General features: G+C 35.2%; 2 protein-coding genes across 2 annotated transcripts in view; one reads left to right on the top strand and one right to left on the bottom strand.

The window, feature by feature from the left end:
- The window catches only part of endos (endosulfine alpha), a 62842-nt gene that overhangs the window by 30553 nt on the left and 15962 nt on the right, over nt 1-16327 (top strand). The gene's annotated exons all lie outside the window — the stretch shown is intronic.
- Nucleotides 7395-16327, bottom strand: part of Cbp80 (Nuclear cap-binding protein subunit 1) — a 462862-nt gene continuing 453929 nt past the window's right edge. Inside the window, exon 25 of the mRNA XM_090406510.1 lies at nt 7395-7795. The gene's annotated coding sequence lies outside the window, so the exon portion shown is untranslated. The remainder of the gene's footprint in view (nt 7796-16327) is intronic.

The following is a 16327-nucleotide window of genomic DNA, read 5'->3' as shown; positions in this document are numbered from 1 at the left end:
GCTATATCTAACAAATTAGATGGTTCGGAAGATGATTTTGTTTACAATGATGACGAAATTGATGCTAAATCTGATGGAGAAAACGAATACAATTTATATGATGACATACTGGAAGAAATTACAGAACCAGATTGTAGAAATTACACAGTTCTGTAATTTCTACAATGAACTTTTCATACATTCAGACAGTGAAAATTAAATTTTAATTATGTAGTTACCTACCTATTTTCTTTTGTAAATAAATAATTATATAACATGTAAATCATTTTTTCTGTAAATAAATTTGATATGCTGGCAAAGGTTGGTCGATTGGTAGAGCCTCTGCTACTAATGGCTCAGTTAAGTAAGTTTGAGCACGGTTAGTAGTTGGAAGGAGACCAATCGTTCGATGCTGTTGGCACACTCTCCCTCAATGAGTCTTTGGACTCCCTGGAGGTGTCAAATAATAATAATAATAAGTTGAAATGTTTTTACTTATTTACTCTTTTTGTATATTGCTAATAAATTTAATGTATGATATGTACTAGTTTTTTCTTGGAAAGCAATCAGTTTTTGACCTGCCGTATAAGTCGACCTAAAAAATTTAGTGCTTTTTTCAATGCTGAAAAGTCTACTTATACGCTGGATATACGGTATCAGACTCCAGTAGAATGAGCCTTCTTTTAGATGCTTCTACAGATATTTCATATGAGGAGGAACTTGTTCTTTATGTGAGATAGATAAAAATCAGTGAAAGAGGCATTTTTGACCATAATTCCTCTTCAAAACTCAACAGTTCGCAGGTATTTTGATATATTAGAGAGTGAAATGAATAAGTTATTCTTGCCATGGAAAGATGGTAATTGGTTATTTGGCATTTGAACAGATGGAGTAGGAAACATGCTAAAAGGAGGGAGCGGGGCTAATAGCAAAATTAAAGAGAGATGTGCCAGATCTTATATCAACACATTGTAGTGCACATAATTTAAATCTGGTTATTTAAATTCTATTAAAGATGTTCTCTTTGTTTTTGACATTGAAACAGTAGTTAAAAAATATCCCTTTTACCAGAATTCACCAAAAAGACAAAGAACTGGTAAAATTAGTAGTCATGTTACAAACAAGAATTCTGACATTCAGTTATCTGCATTCAAGGTGAACGTGAAATCAGTGAGTACTGATTTCATATTTTAATAACTACTCTACAATGGTAATGCATTTGGAGGAAATAGGCAGAAAAGGAGATGTTGCTACATCAAAAGGCCTGTTCAAAGTAAATAAAATCTACTAATTTGCAATAAGAATCCATTTATTTTAGATTTTTGCACTTTATTCAAAGAACTGCCAATGATTTTTCAAAGGGAAAAATTACTAACAAGACAAACAGAATACCATGTGAACAGTACCTTGAATGGACTGAAAGAAATGAGAGAAGCTCCACAATCTTTTTGAGAGGAAATTTTTAGATTACATAAATAGTGTAGGTGTATATAATGGTATTCAGATAATGCATGTAGAGAGATTTTCGAACGTGGAATGAAAAATACTAATAGATGATGGCGTATAATATATTTGATAAAAATATTTAGTGAAAATGAATCAGAAATTGTTCAAACTATCTCAATATTTGATATATCAGGAAATGTTTTGAAGATAATGAAGAAAGACTAGTTTCAGCAAATTTAGTGAAAGAGTGGTATGAGTTCATAGTTTTAGAGAAGTGTTTGAACATACCAGACCTTTTTGAAAGAAAAATGAATAACGAGGAAAGGTTTCTATTTCTCTTAACTGCTTGGAATTGTAGCCATTATACCAGCAACTGTCACTGTGTGAACAAGGTTTTAGCCAAATGAATAATCTAATAAAAGGGAAGTTGAAGTTATCGCCGAATCCTTCCGCCCTACATGGCTTATTGATGATGCATATATGAATTACTATTCTTTGCAAAATTTTGTTTCAGATAAGTCAATTGTTTACTGGTATTTTGCAACCATGAAAAGACACTGGAGGCCACATGAAGCCATTATGTAAATGAGCTATGTTTGGCATACACTTTAAACTTACATTAAAAGAAAAGATATTTCTATATAATTACTTTTTGTCATTGCCCATAACATTTAGTTTTTTTTTTATAAATATCACCTATAGAAGCAGACTGAGCGATAAAATAACCATAAAAATAATAGTTTTTGTGGCCAGTAGATTGAAGTTGTATTTCTGGAGCCCTTCCCATAAGTATGATATTTTTTATATAACGAAAGCCCTTCCCATAAGTATGATATTTTTTATATAACGAAACCTGTAGTGAATTCATCACTAAAAACATGTAATAACCACTGTAATGACTATTTAATTCGTAAATAGATCCCATGCTCCTGCAAATTGTCTTACTTTGGTCAGACAGGTAGGTCTGTTCAGAAACGCGTCTCGGAACATCAGGACTACATTTGTCTTTTCAAACCACAGAAATCTGGTCTCTTCCAACACGGAGTTGAAAATCCAAACCATAGGATTCATTGGGAGAAGTCGAAACTTTTACACAGATCTTTATATAAATATGACGTTTATATAAAGAAAGTGCTGAAGCCCTACTACACAGACCAAATTTAAACTGCAATGATGTTCTTACTATTCCTAAAGTATGGGAAATTGTCATACAAAATAATCTTTATATATATGTATATATATATTTTTTTTAATGTTTTTAATTTTTATTTATATATATATATATATATATATAAATAAAAAAAAAAAAAAAAATATATATATATATATATTTTTTTTATTTTTTATTTATTTTTTTTTTTTTTCAGTTATTTAATTTACTTCTATAACACATTACTGCATGCATATTGATATTCCATTGTAATCATGCGCCCTAACTGTATTATTTCTATGATGATGTCCCAAGATACTTGGGATGAAATATTTAAGAATTAAATAGTCATTACTGTGGTTATTACGTGTGTTTTAGTGAAGTATGATATTAAATTAAGGGGAAATAATGATAAAATAACAAACAGAATACCATGTGGACAGTACCTTGAAATTACAGAACTAGAGTACAAAACTTTTTGAGAAGTTATAATATATGGGCACACCTTTCTGGCATTCGTATAGTGAAGGTATGCAAGTTCTTTTTACTTAAACTTTGATATCATCCAGGTCTACCTACTCACTTATGAGACCTCAAAAAAGTTTGAAATCGGTCTGGGTAGTGACCTCTCCTCATAATGTAAGGCAGTATTACATCTCCTAGGAGCTGTGTTTTACATTATGAGAAAATATCAAGGATAGTGAGGGAGCTTGCTCCACCTTTGCTTCGAGTTGCCTTGGTGTTGTATTACCAGGTGTTCATTTACGCTTGGATTCGCTGATAGTTCTTCGGCATTAAACTCTTAGATCGTAGTTTTCAATCTCAGAGTTTCACATACTGGCTGCAAAATAATAAGGGATTTTTTCCCCCTTAATTTAATTAACTTCGCAAGAAAAAATAGCCGTTTGGCTTTTTATCGAAGTATGATATTGTTCTAAAAGAATTCATTATAACAAAAGTATTGCAATTGTTATGAGTTTGCTATAGTTAGAGTTGACTGTACTATAATGGTGATAGCAGAGTTGAATAAGGAGAGTGGATATATCATGATACTACTGGATTTTTTAATAGCATCGGACAGGATTCCACATGTGAGGCTGTTATGAAAATTCAAAAGTATGCAAAATAGAATTGTCACATGGATATAGAGGAGTCAAAGATGAAGAATGACCAGTAGTGTACTACAGGATTTAGTACTTGGGTCATTGTCATTTAACTTGTACCAGTTTGTTATAGTGGATAGTTTGTTAGAATGAATTTTTTAGTTTATCACTACTATATTTTAGGGTTTGGTCTAGATTTCTTAGTTATTTGCTGATGATTTTAAGTTAGAGCGAGTGGGAAGGGACACATCTAATCTGATAGAGGATCCTTGCAGGCTGACTTGAACAAATTCATTTTGTGGATAAATTTTAACAAGTGTCAGTTTAATGTTTCTGAGGGCAAGGTTTGGACTGAGGATGTTGCAAGCTGATTATTATATTAATGCTGCAATTTGCTGCAGGTAGTCATTGAAGTTAGAATTAAGGCATCATGTAGGATAACTATAATAGATAACAATTGCACATAAAGAAATCAGGAAAAATGTACATAAGGAAGAATTGCACATGAGTACAAATTAAAGGAACATGGCCTTCAGAGTTCGAGAAATAGATGGAAGAGAAGAGATATAAAAGCAGACCACATTTATTATTGTGATAGAAGTGAGATTTTGCAACTTATTGCAGGTGGGAGTACAACTCGGAATAGAATCCTGGAGGCTAGCTGCTGCTGTTTCAGAAAGCATGCAGGTTCCAAGTTCTTCTGTTGGCATGTGGTGAGTCGGTAATGGACTACTGTCAGATTTTCTGAATTCAAACAAAGATATGATATTTATGCATGAGTGATTAAAAGAGTCCACTGATGAAGGGTTCTTAGGCTTCTTGGAGATGAATTGATGATGATGATAAAAGAAAATTTTAGGGACACAGTGTAATTTTTTTGAATTGATGAATTGTTTATATAGTTTGTGATTGGATTGCCAACTTCCTCTCAGATTTCTTTATGAATGGTGGAGCATCCCAGGGTTCAGTATCATCCATGCTCTTTCTCCTTTACATCAGTCAGCTTCTATCTTTCTCTGCCTTCAAGTCCTATTTATTGTGTGGGAATCTGTGAGAGAGGATCCTCTCTCACAGATTCCCTTCAGTCACTTTCATGACCCACTGCACTGCTTAACTAGCCATTATCATTCCTTGGCATTCTTTTAATCGTGTAAGAACTAGAGTAGCCACTGGTCAACACTTCTTATGTCTAATGGCAAATGTTCTGATCCATCCACTTCTATTCTTTGGAACAATCTGTACTCTTTTTCGAAGTACAATCCCTAACTGTTTATGAAAGATGATTTCTTTTTTCTTTATCACTTATTTACACATGGCACTGACCTTTCATGGGAGTGTGATAATTATCAAAAACAAAATAATAATAATAAATAAAGCTATTGTGCACCCACAAAAACAGGGAAAAGCAATGCTACTGAACTTGTTTCAAACACAAGAAAAACAAGGGAATCTAAACAGTTTGGATTTGAATACAAAACTTCATGTCATTGATTGTGTAGCTATTTTTGTATGCCTGTTTAACATTTTTTTTTTTTTTTTTTGTTAAAATTTTGAAGTATTTTTTAAAAAAAAATTATAGTGTAGTGCAGGAGTTCCCAACCTTTTTGTTTCCTAGAGCACATTCTAAAATACCGATAGGGCAACGGACACCATCTATTTTTTCAAGCAAATTTTTTGAATTCTTTTGTTAAATGAATATATACAAAGTTTACATTATAATCAAATGATTTATTACTTAAAAGTTTACGTTATATAAAAATTTAAATATATATATGTAAGTTAGTGTGATCTTCTGCATTGCATTTCATTGGCCAGTGCTTCATAATTAGGAGAATATGATGATATTCCAGTTCTTAAACTGGAATGAACAACTTCAAATGTGCATCTACTTTACATTGTATGCGTTTAATACTCGTCATGTGTCATTAGCGCATGCATCATATAGCATGCCATGAATTGCTGAGTGATTATTTCAAACTATACGGCACACGGTTGAACAGCGGCAGGCATAGGGTTGGGAACTCTGGTGTAGTGGATAGTAATGTTTTTTAATGTGTAATTGTTTTTTCTTAAGTAGGCTTAAAATACATTTCATTCTTGTTAAAGTGTAATTTACACTTTTGTTGGCTTTCCTTGAAAAAGAAAATCAAACTTTTTTTTTTCGTATTAAACACCATGTATATATATCTTTATAAGAGTAACAAAGAAACAATCTAGATACTTTTATTTAAAAAAAAAAAAAAAAACCTCCATTATTGGCTGTTAATGAAATTTGCTTATTTTTTGCTCCCAATTAATCACGGTGAGTGGACACCCACTGTAAATAGCCTTGTATTATTTCACTATTATTTCTGTTCCCATAATTCTGGAAGTTTCCACCATTTCTATTTTCTTAATTGCATGTTTGCTATACTCAAGTTCAGTGGCAGCTTGTACATAAGCACTGCGATACTGCAACACCCCGAAGGAAAAAGCAAAAAAACTTAAATTTTGTTTGTGTTTATAAATATTAACAATGCTTACATTATATAAATGCAATACAACATGTAAAGGTTACAGCTTGTGTTTCAACATTGATTGGCTTTAGATTACAAAGCAAATGCACTGCGTCTAATGTAGTGTCAGAATTATCACATTCGGTCAGTTGTGGCTAGACTCACCGATATTCATTTGCACTTGTCACTGCACGTAACAAGTGAATCTGACACTGCTCAATGAGCAGTATCGCTACAGATAAATTATATGTTTGCGCCCGTTATTTCTGCAAGATACAAAACTTATTATTGGTGTGTGTTCATGGTGAGGGTGAAATATATTTGGTAAATTTGGAAGTTTATTTTGCACTTGGTTAGACAATAATAAATTTAGTTTAATCCTTTATTCAAGTGTAAGCAAACAAAGTTTGCGCCTGAAAATATCTTCAGGACTGAGGTAAGGTGGTGCAACACCAGATAATTCTGAGCAAAGGTGGACCAAGCCCTCATCACACCTGTTGGCAACTTGTATAGGTAAATATGACCTCTCCTATTGCTTCTGCCTTAGTATCTTCACGTTTGGGTCTGCCTCCCACTGACGGGACCTCAATAAAGATCGAAACTGGTCTGGGTAGTGGCCCTTCCCTTAATGCATAGCAGTATACATGTCCACAAGGAAATGTGCTTTACATTATGGGAGATACTGAGACAAGGAGTGATGAGAGCCTGGTCCACCTTTGCTTGGAGTTGCCTGGTGTTGCACCATCTTACCTCAGTCCTGAAGATATTTTCAGGTGCAAACTTTGTTTTCTTGGATAAAGGATTAAACTAAATTTATTATACTCATATTTGTAGATTTAGGGACTCAAAAACACACGTGTTGAACAGATTATTTTATTAATTACAAATAAAATAAAACTTGACGTTTCGACCTCTATATCGAGGTCATAATCGGAAGAATACAACTGTATGCAGAACCAAGCTACATGCTCATGCTTTCTATACCAGTAAACTAAATCTACGTAGTTAATAAATCTTTTTTCTAGCCTGACCTCTAGTGATAGAAAAGAAAAACAAATGAATAAAAAAAAAAATAATAATAAATAACTAAATAAATTAAAAAAATAAATAACTAAATAAATTAAAAAAAAAAAAAAAAAATATATATATATATATATATATATACATTATAAATAGATAAATGCAACTACAATAAACTGTTAGAGTCCTCATGTATTAATATTCTGGATAGTTACAAAATGATTTCTTTCAGTTGCTATTGAATGTTCTAAACACTTCACCAAGTTGTCTTCTTGTAGTGGGAATTTTTCTAATGCTAGTTTAGGATGTTATACAGGTTGTAGATGGGTCCTCCACATTCTTGAAATGGTGAGGCCATCATTTTTGTTGAGATTTAGATTGTATTTTAGCATTTCACAAGACTCTTTAAATTTTCTCTCAAACCAGGTTTTGGTGCGGTGTAGGGACTTGGTATTTTTCCAGTCAATTCTATGGTATCTTTGGAGTGCATGGCCAGAAAGGCCTGTTTTACCGAAGTGGAGGTATTTAATGTGTCGTTTGTGTTCGTCTTGTCTGTTTGAGTCCCTAAATCTACAAATATGAGTGCTGATCACCGTGTAACCCTAAAAGAAAGAAAAAATAAATTTATTATATTTCGTAAATCTTATTTTATTCTGTTAAAATAACATATAATTATTTATTTATTATAGATACAAAGCTAAATTATGAGTGTCACTGTTTAAAATATGAAAAGAATTATATTTTCTCAATTATCGTCGCATGAAAAATTATCATTACACAAAACAAATGAACTGTGATCTAATGCATGTCGGAATTATCACATTCGGTTAGTTGTGGCTAGAATCGCCTATATTTGTTTGCACTTGTTACTGCATGTAACAAGTGAATCCGATACTGCTCAATGAGCAGGGTCGCCAGATAAATTGTATGCTTGCTCGCGTTATTTCCGTGTATGAAACTTTTATTATTGGTGTGTGTGTTCGCGGTGAGGGTAAAATATTTTTAATAAAGCAATTTTTTAATATGTAAATGTACTTATTAATAAATTGGTTACTGATTAGGTTACTGAAAAAAATGAATTATTTTTCTTATTTTGTATATGCAGCACCCCCACTTAATTTTCACCTGCTGCCACTGCTCAAGTTTTAAGGCCTGAAATCTTATTATTATTGTAAAGGCACCTGCATGGAGTCCGATGTACCCCCCCCTCACTTATCACCCAAACTATCTACATAATCTATCATTCCTCTTCTTGAGCCCATTAATAGACAAAGCACTCACAACTGACTCTGGCAACCCATTCCACTCATAACTCTCCAAGCAAAAAAAGATAGTTTTCACATCCCAATTAACCACACCTTTATTCATCTTCTAGGGATGACCTCTTGTTCCGGCTAATCTAGCCAGGTGCTGAAGTATTTCCCCTGCATCATTCCTATAAATTCCTTTAAGCAACTTAAATGTTTCTATCATATTCCCTCTTTCTCTCTTATCAACCAACTTTGGCAATCCACACACCCTCAATCTATTCTCATAGGGAACATTCCACAGAACATCTTGGTCGTTCACTTCTGAATCTTCTTCACTGCTTCCTCATCCCCAAGAAAAACCCAGGAGACCAAACCTGAACACAGTAATCCAGATGTGGATGTATTGAGGCCTTATAAAGTGGATAACAAATTCATTATCTCTACTTGTTAGTGTGTTCTTCAATAGCCAAGTAATCTTATGGGCTACCTTAGCAATATGTCCTCTAAACTTGAACTCTCTGTCTACCACCACCCCTAAATCTCTAGCCTCTATTTCCTGGAGTACAGTTCCATCAGTGTGGTACACAGCTTGTAATCTATTTATCCCAAAATGACTAACTTTACATTTCTTCACATTAAACTGACACCCGTTATCTTTTGCTCATACTGACAACCTTTTAAATTGTCTGCAAGCTCTCCACATCACCTTGATTAACTATTGTTCTACCTTATTTTGCATACTCAGTAAACAACTAAATATTTCCTTTTAAGGTTTTTTCTATATCCTTTATATACAAATTAAATAGTGCTGGTTCCATAACTGAACCTTGCTGCGCACCACTAGGCACCTGGTGCCTTGATTCTTCCCCTCCATATACCACTTTTTGATAGCTGTCCAGCAGCCACCCTCTTATCGACATAACTAGTGTTGTCACATCATATCCACCCCCATTTGTTCTAATTTGCATAACAGAGTTCCATGTAGTACTCTAATGAAAGGGATTTCCTTTTGCCTGAGCCTTGTACTGTTCATGAGTTTTCTGGTCACCTTTCTCCTTATATACCCTGCACAGCATTTTCTTCTTTTGCTTAATATGAAATCAGTGATATTAATCTCATGCTTAATATCATTAAGCATGAGATTACTGATCCATCTAACTCCTACCTGATTAACCCTTCTTAGGTATACAACTTAATATTGCTTCCTCTACATGGCCCTTAACTATCTCCCATACACTATTAACATCTTTCTCTTGCAGTGTTTTATGCTATGGCACAGATTTAAGCTTGTCATAATCACCTGCCTTGTAGTTTCACATATACCCTTTCTTGACAGAATATTCCTCATCTTTTACAATCTCCAAGGCAAGACTACATGCTCACTTTTGCCAGTGGGAGGCAAGGTTACGGATAGCTCTTCTGATCCCATGATCTAATACTCTCACACCCCTAGTCCCCTCTGTCCATGCTGCCTGAAGTAATTATTTCTCAGTAGGTGTATAAATTCCATTTCATGTGATCTTTCTTCCTTCCAGTCTATATCTCCATAGTTGATGTCCCCCATAATAATCACTCGACCTGCACTCATTGTACTAATTTGCTAATGAATGCTTTCCAGATCATCCGGGAAAACCCTCCCCCCGGCCTATAGCAACAACCAGCTGTATATTTTCTTACTGGCCTTATCTCACACCAGACACTGCTTCAAATGAACAGTCATCCTCCTGCCTATCTCCTATTCTTTTGGCTGCAATTCTTCTGCTCTCATCAGCAGTACCTCTCTCCTCAGTATCTTCTCTGTATTCCCTGAAAATACTAAACTCTTCAATATTTTTGCTTGAGAGAATAGATTCTGCACTTGGTCATCCTCACACTCACTTGCCTCATGGGTACCGTCACACACACACTCACATGCTTCCACCCTAATTGCTTAAGTTTTCCTGAATTTGCACTTCAGCATGCTCAGTGAACAAAGTCCTTTCTAGACACCTAATGATAAAACCAATTAGTTGCAGTCCATCAGCATTATACAAATCCTTCTTTCCGTCAAACACAGACCACAGATCCACAAACTCTATATCATTGCACCTACATATTGATTCATTTGCTACCAACCCTCTTCCTCAGTTTGTCTTTAATCATAGTGTGGCAGGAGACTTACAATCTTCACCTCGCTCTTCATTTTTGCTTCTAATACCCCCCCCCCCCTGTAGAATACTTCTCACCTCTCAGATCATCTGTACTAACCAAGACAATTGTTTCTTTTGCCTTTTTGCATCTGGATGACATGACTAATATTGTGAATTTTATTGAACTTAATGAAAGTGAAACGATTTTGTTTCACTTTCATTAAGTACTCCACTGATCATTGAGTCTCCGTACATAATTTTGTTAATTTTTTTTTCTTGTTTGTTCGCTTGGTCTTTAGTATCACTTCAGATCATCTGCTTCTTTCTCTTCTCAGCCCTACTAATCTTTCTTGCCACTTCTGCAAGAAAATTTTTTCACTTGGTTATAAAATAAATTAAACTTGCCAAGAAATCCCATTCTCATTTAATCCTTCATCTATGTGTAAGCAAACAAAGTTTGCACATGAAGTATCTTAATGATTAGGCTACTTGTATATAAAGGCTAATGACTTCACATCAGTTGCCTTAGTGTCTCATAATGCAACACTTCCTTTCAGAAGTATATATTGCTATGCATTATGGGAAGGGTCACTACCCAGACCAGTTTCAATCTTTATTTGGGATTCGATCACTGGAAGAGATACCAAAGTTGAATTAATGCAGAAGTCATACTGTTTAGCTCTTCATATATATGCAAACAGTATTTATTTGAATACTAGTTTTGATATTGATTAAGCTGCAGTTGTAGGAAGAGGTTCTTAAATTTTTTTTTTCTTATTTCAGTATCATGGCTTGGTGTTCCTAGTAGCTTCTTCCCATCCTATGTACCACGAGATTTGAATCCTGCTTTGACATGGATGTTTGCAAATATTTTTTGCTAGTAGATGATTCCCATCATGTAATGCAGCACTACCACCCTGCATATTGGAAGGAAGTCATATATACAGTGCACGTGTACACACACAGAGAGAGAAAGAGAGAGAGAGAGAGAGATCAATTATGCAGCCACAAAAAGAGCAAATTGAAGGGTTGATAAGGTAACTTGAAGATATGGATACTGTACTAGAAGTCATTTGGGACCCTAACCTATTTGCTAATTGGTTAATTGAAGATTCATTCATTTGAAAGTCAGAGAATTGAGAAAGCACTGTATTAACTGAGCCTACTGTTCTCAAGTAGAAATTATCTAACATTAGTTTACTTGTTTTATTAATGCGTTACACATTTACTTCTTGAGAGTTGTCATCACAACAGCATTTGTGTTTTCTATCATAGTATTATGATTTCTGCTTCTTGTACTGAAAAGAGACATACACATAGCCAGCATCAGCTAGCTATAATTAGGTTTTAGATAATATATAATAAACAGCACTCAATATTCAAAATATCCCCCCTATTTGCCTTCATGCATACCCAAAGTCTGTGAGGCCACACATTGATTGCGGCACACACAACATCCAATGGAAATCCACCTTCAGGTTGGCAATGATGGATTGTCATTTCTTGCACACTATTCTCTCAAGCTTCAACCACAATTTGAAATCCAATGGATTCAGATTGGGACTTGCAGACAGCCAATTACATAGTGATGTGATAGGGTACATTCGCCTCCAACCACTGCTGTGTGGTCCTCACCTTGTGTGCAGGGGCTGAGTCCTGTTGGAAGGTCCATTGCCTACTGTGAAACAAGATGTTCTTCAGGGGTCGTACTACAGGTTACAGGATGGTGTCTTGATACTTTGGTAGAGGTTTTGAACTCTTTCTCACATAAATGCCACCCCCCCCCAAAAAAAAAACCCATCACTGACATGGGATGATGACGTCTCTGAATCATAGGTGCTGCTGTGTGACCATCTGGGGTATATATCTGATTGTTTTGGCTCTTAAATGACTCTTCAATGGTGAAAATCTTCTCATCTGTGAGGAGGATATTTCTGTGTCTGTTTTTCATGTAGCAATGGAGAAGTGCCTTATGATTTTATCACCATCTATTGTATAAGTTGTGGTGTTAGGAGGTGTCCAGTAGAACGATAGGTTCTCACTCCCAGGTCATCAGTTAGTACACGTGACATCATTCTCTGTGAAACATTCATCTCTCAAAACATCACTTTCTGCATTCTCACAGGATTGCATCCTAACAGCATGGTTGACCTGTTCTTTGGCAGTCCGATACATCTTCTGTATTGTTATAATGGTTAATAGTCTGATAAACAAACATCCTACTGATCCAAATTGTTTATAGCTTGTTTAAAATAACAGGTGCCTGCATTCCAACTGTGAAGTGCTATTATAGCTATGCAGTTCTCATAATCTCCCCACTGCATGTTAATGCATACATCTAGACAACTATCTCTACTGATAAATATGTAAATGTTGGCTGTGCACAGTACCACTGAGAGAACCAGGTTCATTCTGTTCTGTGGGCAGCAAGGGTATGTGCAGAAGTTGTAACATTATTAATGGCAAGACCATATGTAAATCACTCCCACACATGGGAGGCAGGTGTGAGAAGCAAAGTAATTTGTTGATATTCATAAATAGTTGGAGGTTGTCTTTTGGAAATACTTCTTGAGGGTGGCTGTTCCACAACTGAGATAAGTGTAATGTAAGATGACTTTGAGTAGCAAGTTTGGAGAGTATGCATTTTGACTGCAAAGTGATGTTGGGTAACTGTTGCTCAAGTTTCTGTAGATCTATTAGAAATAAGAGGCATAATGGATTCCAATTCTGCAGAACAACCATGGATCTCTAGAAAAAATATAATCAATGCAGAAACTGATCTATGAGACAGTGGCTGAAGAGTGTGTGTGAGAGAGGTGTCATTAATCAATCTAACTACTCTTTTCTGAACGGTGTCAAGAATTTTTAATGTTTTAGGTGCACTACTCCAAAACATGAGAGCAGGATGCCATGGTTGGGTAGATTTGAGATTCTTACAGAGTAAGCATCCCCCCCCCTCCCATGTGAGGCACCTGTTCATGGTGGAACAGTGCAGAAATTTTTCTTCTATGAGACAGTGGCTGAACAGAGTCTATGAGAGCGGTGTCATTTATCAATCAAACCACCCTTTTATGAACAGTATCAAGAATTTTTAATGTTTTAGGTGCACTACCCCAAACATGAGAGCAATATGGTAAGGTTGGGTAGATTAAAGATTTTTAGAATTTTCAGAATATGTACCCCTCCCCTATGTGAGACACCTGTTCATGGTGTCTCACCTTTGCATGGAGGGTGGTTGAACCATGGAATGCATTGCCTGATGGAATGGTGAGAGCGAGAACGGTCAAGGAGCGGTATCATAGACTTTGTGTTTCTTGGGGGGGGGGGCCTCGATGAGTCTTGTTAGACTTTGTGTTTCTTAGGAAGGACCTCCCACGATGAGTCTTTTGACTCCATGGAGGCCTGAATAATAATAATAATAAATAAGACAGGATTGTGTTTTGGTAGCATTGAAATTGACACATGCAAAGAGATGGATGTCTAACACGTTGATTCTTGAATATTGTATAGCTTGGTCTTTTTTGAGCACCATGGTCTTTAGTTGAAAAGAAGAATACTGCATTTTTGTCATTCTGTGATTAAGATTTGAAGTTAGAGAAAGTTATTTATAAATCGGAGGAAAGAACATGAGTAAAACTAGAATGCGTTGAAGTACAGGAATACCTCGATTATCGCGGTTTATAATTTGATACCAAAATTTCAATTATTGCACTCCAAATTCGAATTATCGCGGCCGTGAGATGTAGCCCACTACATATGCAACCAGTTCGAGTTGTCACTCTCCAGGTATTGCTCTCTTGTAGCGTTTCGTTTTTATCCGACGGCACCTTCTCACCACTTGCCAGTAACTATCCGCTCTTGCCTGAAGTACATGTGGATATTTATTTCTCTTGTTATTTACCCCTACAATGAATGCTAAAAGAAATGAGGATGATTTCAAGTCTACCGCTATCAAGAAGAAACGTAGAGTGATCAGCTTAGGAGATAAGTTGCATATGATAAATAAGTATGAAGCAGGCATAACCAAAGCCAAAATTGTAAGAGAGTACGGTCTAAATGAATCAACTGTTCGCCATGTTTTAGACCACGCTGCAAACTATAAGCAACTAGGACAAAGTGCATCGACCTCGTCTGTGTCCCAAACTACGAGAAACAGAAGCCATCTTATGATTGAAATGGAAACGCTATTGTCAGTGTGGATAGAAGATTGTAACCAAAAGAGAATTCCTCTTAGTCAAATGACTATAAAAACAAAAGCATCGAATTTGTTTGAAACTTTAAAAAGAAAACAATTAGAAAGCAAAGATGATTCGGCATCAGTAGTGGAAGAAACTTTCTCTGCAAGTTCAGGGTGGTTTGATCAGTTCAAAAAGCGATGGAGCATTCATAGTGTTCGTGTACAAGGTGAAATTGCAAGTGCTGATGAAAAAGCAGCAACTAGTTTTCCTGGTGAATTGCAACAGATCATTGAAGAAGGAAATTATACTGATGATCAGATATTTAATGCTGACAAAACAGGCTTATTATGGAAAAAAATGCCCACTAAAACACTTTTAGCAAAAAATGAAAAATCACAGCCCGGCTACAAGGTTTCGAAGGAGCGTGTAATACTTTTACTATGTGGCAATGCTTCTGGAGATTACAAGATGAAGCCTCTCTTTATTTATCGTTCACAAAATCCTCGCCCGCTTAGAAGTTTAGATAAAAATTTTCTCCCTATTCATTGGAGATCCAATAGAAAAGCTTGGATGACAAAAACTATTTTTGAGGATTGGTTTAAAAACTGTTTTTGTCCTGAAGCTGAAAGGTACTGTAAGTGATTAAATCTTGATTTTAAAATCTTGTTGTTAATAGATTATGCACCTAGTCATCCAACAGCACTGAATGATTTGTGTGAAAATGTAAAAGTTATTTATTTATCACCTAATACCACTTCCATCATCTAGCTAATGGATCAAGGTGTAATCGCATCCTTTAAGGCATATTACCTATGAAGAGCTTTTTCACAAGCAATAGAAAAGACTACAGGAGATGAAGCTATGACTTTGACAGAATTCTGGAAGGCATTCAATATCAAAAATTGCATTGAGAATGTCAAGGAAGCATGGAATGAAGTAACGTCTAGCAACCTGAGAGTGGCGTGGCAAAAGATTATTCCTCATTGTGCAAATGATTTTAAAGGATTTGAAAATGAAGTAGCCAGTGTTATCAATGACATAACTGAGCTTGGCTTCGATCTAGGACTAAAAGAAATTGAAAAAGGTGATGTTGAGGACCTGCTTCGGTCACATGATAAGGAGCTGGATGATGATGACCTAATTAACCTTGAGAGAGAATGTGCTTACGATGCTCAAATCGATGATAATGACGAACAAATTGACTTGGCACCAAAGGTATTTACCCTCAAAGAAATGGACGAAATGTTTAGAATTGCTGAAAATTTTAAAGAAAAAAAATCTTGAACGGTGATCCTAATCTCAAGCGATCACTGAAAGTTCATCAGGAAATTGAAAATTCCATCCATGGCTACCGAGTGTTATACGAAGAAAAAAGAAAGAAAAAATTCCACCAGACAATTCTACACCAATTTTTATCCAAGAAAGAATAATTTTATGTACTGTATAATCTTGTTTTTCTTAATGAGCCTTCATTTTTTACTTAACACGTTTAGCACATTTCTTTTTTACTTGATATATAAAATTTAATTAATAGATTTGAAAAATCCTTGGCATTGATCACCCATTTTACATGCATT

Source organism: Typopeltis vanoorti, chromosome 16 (genome assembly GCF_054136105.1).
Source record: "Typopeltis vanoorti isolate ZY-2024b chromosome 16, IOZ_Tvanoo_1.0, whole genome shotgun sequence".
Lineage (NCBI taxonomy): Eukaryota > Metazoa > Arthropoda > Arachnida > Uropygi > Thelyphonidae > Typopeltis > Typopeltis vanoorti.
The sequence above is the reverse complement of the archived record's forward strand: the minus strand, read 5'-3'. Positions and strand labels throughout refer to the sequence as shown.